Below are 3,894 nucleotides of genomic sequence, written 5' to 3' on the forward strand. Positions count from 1 at the left end.
TCACCGAGCGAACTGTCCGCAGGAAACAGGGAAGCAGGAAAAAAGATAAAAGCAATCAGAACCTCATCTTTCCTGTATTTGACGGACTTTTTGGAAAACGTGGGTGACTGTGTGGTACCTTCATCCCTTGCTGGCATTGCCGCTGTGATCAGGGGTCCTGCATGCCCAGGAGCTGATCTCGACATCCAGGCTGCTGCGCTTTCCCAGCCTCATCTGAGGTCTCCCTGTCCCGTGTCATCACCACTCCAGGGGACAGGAAGATCCTAACCTCACTGTGCTACAGCCTCACCCCAATCATGTTCAACCTTTCCTTCCTCTGACCCCAGCCGGGCACTCAGAGGCTGGGCAGGGAGCACAGAAGTCCAAGGAAGGAAGCCACGGCTCCGTGATCAACACATTCATTTTTGACAGAGAGCAGAAGATAAGATGTGGGGCTGCACAATAAACTATGAGTATGGAAACAACAAACTATGAGTACGGAAAATGACCAGAAGTCCCACGTCTTTCCAAACAGCAGCTCTGGTCATCCTGTGCACTGAGAAAAAGCAGTGTGACCACGGGTGTGCATGGAAGGAGAGTTAAAGTAGGAATCTTATATATGATTTTCTAGGAAATCTTTTATAAAGCCTCCCCATTTTGCACAGCTCTGACAACTTCGCGACCCGTGGCTGAACAAACCCAGGAGCAATTTCTGCAGCTGACGTTCCCTCTCCACTCAGTGTGGTGGCGGCAAAATGTTGAGGGATCAACATCAAAAGGGGAAGGTCAGACCCTGGGTCCCCCGGTTCTCGTTTCACTGAGAGCTGTCTCTGAAAGGATGCTCTGCTGAGAGAAAAGCAGCAGAAAATAATTATCTGTCTCTATCCATCAGGAGCGGAGCTGTACGGTAGGACCTGAGAGCCAAGAACGCGCTGTCAGAAAACACAGATGGGAAAAGGCAATTTTCAACAGCTCGTAATTCCCCTCGTTCGGGCGGGTTTCGCCTGCATCCATCAAAAGGCACCTTCCACACCTGAAATCTTTCTTCCACCAGCTTTCCTGCTCCCATACTCCCAGATTTTGTGCTCCCACTGGAAAGCAGTGAGGCCTTGGAAAGGCGTCGCAGGCAACTTGAGATGGAAAAAATGTGAAGTTGCTCAAACGCAGGGTTGAGAGGGGAGCGGCTGGTTTCAGCAGCAGGAAAGTTGAACTCAGCTCCTGTCTCCGGGCGTTTAAAAGTAACTCTCACTAAATCACGGGTCTTCCCCAGCTTCCCAGCTTGCCAGGGCTCTCCCACCGGGCTCCAGGGCTGGCTGCCAGCACCGGGCATGCGGCATGAACACTGAGAGGGTTCCTGGAGATGCCAGCAAAGCCACCAAGGAGAGAAAGGACAAATAAACCACCACGAATAATACCCACAACTGCCTCCAAAAAAAGTTGTTGTTGCTCCCAGGGAAATGCAATTTGAATTTTTCAGTAAAAGTTAATTCTGAAATTACCATGAAGGAGTCAAAAGGCACAAACTGGCAGCAGAGGCTTTAAATCAGTATTTGCACATAACAGAAGTGATTGATCAGAGCGGCTAAACTGGGCAGTGGAAAAAACAGAGCCCATAAGATCAACAGCAACAAGATGGACATGAAGAAAAATGAAGCCCTGGTAAAGAAAGATGTGCTGTCCCCAAAATACAGCAAAATTGTCTCCTGTGACACAGAAAGGAAGGGATACATGACAGTGTCCGCCTAGAGAAGAGTTGTTCCATAACCAACACTCCCTCGATGTTTTCTGTTCCCTCTGAAAGCAGGAAGAATATCAGTGATGGGTCCCCAGCACCAGGCAGGGTTAGATAACTTGTACCCAAGAGCTTTAAGAGTCAGACAAGGCAAACTCTGTGATATCGGTGCTGGTGTTTCTGAGATCGGCTGCTGTGAGACCGTTCCAGGGGGGTAGACACACTGATAACACGGCAGCGCATGATTTTGAAGGGTCAGAGATGCACAGTGCTCTTGGCCAGGGCGATGGCACCAATGCCAGGGGGAAACATGGAACAAGTGACATCATATAAAGTGCCCTGATATATTTTCTCCTTGTTGTGAGGTTTACTGGTTGCTTTGCAGAGTGAAACCAGAGAGACTTGATGTGCTGGGGAGGTTGACCATCCTCCCAGCCCCGTTCTGCAAACAGCGGTCCTTGGCGCTGGGGGCCACCGGGACGACAATGGGCTGGAAAGCAGAGGTTGCTGCAGAGGATGGGCTGAGTGTGACAGCCCGGCATGGAGCTGCAGTAACAGAGCAGCGAGAGCCTCAGACAGAGGAGACAGAAAGTGCCTGACACCACGGGCGGCGTGGTCCAACCACCGATTTCCTGCTCCCTCAGCAGCCGTATAAAAACATAAACAGATTTGGGCTTCTTAATCCACAGACTGCCCAAACCCTGAGGTCACTGGGCTACAAGGAGTCCCAAAAGTCCTTCTCCAGGGACCTTCAGTGCATTTTCCCCATGGTTAGTTCCTCCCGAAGCCCACAGCACGGCTGTGGTTGACACGAGGATCTCCAGCGTCTGTAGAGGAGAGGAGGAAAGCGTCCACGCTGGCCTAAGTGGGAAGCAGCTGCGTTATTTGGAGCAGGGGCCAGGGTCAGAGAAGAGTTTTCTTCAAAGCACAAGGTGCCTGGAGCGGTTCCAGCCAGGGCTGGGAGCAGGACAGATGGCAGAGCCCCGCTAATCCAGACAGAGAGACCAAGCCCAGCGCTGCACAGCTCCCTGGGATGCTGCCAAGCATGAACTCCCACTTTAAAAGGTCCCACTTGCTCTTACAGATTAACGTTGCCCCTCGAGAAGGTCCCATGGGGAGACACTCGTGTTTGAGGAGAATTGTGTCCTGCCTGATGAAGGAGGCTGTACCAGAGCAGTGGGGGGAAGCAGAACTGGGCTGGAGCCTGCTCCTGCTGCAGCCCTCACCGACGGAGCGCAGCAAAGCCCCAAACTGCCCCACTCAGACACATCTACATCCTCCATCCCATCGGGGCAGGAGCTGCAGCACAGGGAGTAACAAGGAACCGCCTTATGGCAAGGGCCACATGAGCAAACCCCGAGCTGCCGTGCTCCCAGAGGGGAACTCTATGTCTTCTTCTCTCTGCTGCTCTTTTTGGCTCCGTCTGCAATACAGGGTCTGGTTTTCCAGAAAGCCAAATCCGGGGACAAGGGCGCGTAGACCAGCTGTGGTCAGCTTGCAAGGCAGAGTCTGCTTGGCAGGACAAGGACCAGGGGACCCTCTTGTGCAAACAGCAACCCTGTCAGGGCCAAACACAAGCTCCTCACAGCATCTCTAGGATGCTAAGGCTCTTCCTGCCTACTGGCTTCTCCTCATCTCTATCCGGGGCACCTCTCCCTGCTGCTTTTCTCCCTGTGATTTCATCTGCTCCCGTGGGAAACCACCATTAAGTGTCTCTGCTTGTTCTCTGCCCATTCTCCCACACAAGGATCTCAGCAACCTTCACACTCGTCACAGAGGGACGTGGAGCTTGCTCTCTTGCCGTGCTGGTCCCCAGCAGGGAGAACACTGAGCTTCTTGTGTCCCTGTCTCAAGGAGACCTTGCACAGTGCAGCACATCACTCCAGGCAACGGATGCTGAAGCCCACGGACGCGGACATGGGGCGGCCCCTCACTCACCCCCTGCTCCAGAACAGGGAAGCTCTGGCTGGCAGCTCTCCACACCACAGGACACAGCTGATGCAGATGAAGCGGCAGCACGGGGGCAGCGAATGACGTGACCCTCAGCTCGTCCGGGGTCCCCTGTCCTGCCAACACAGCCTGTCTTGGAGGTGGCAACAGGCCTGGGGACCGGCACGGCCGGGGTCGGGCAGCACTGGTTACTCGTCCCTGGGGAAGCACAAGCAGATGGGGCAGAGCAGCCA

The sequence above is a fragment of the Buceros rhinoceros genome, unplaced genomic scaffold (assembly GCF_000710305.1).
Source record: "Buceros rhinoceros silvestris isolate BGI_N320 unplaced genomic scaffold, ASM71030v1 scaffold1044, whole genome shotgun sequence".
Lineage (NCBI taxonomy): Eukaryota > Metazoa > Chordata > Aves > Bucerotiformes > Bucerotidae > Buceros > Buceros rhinoceros.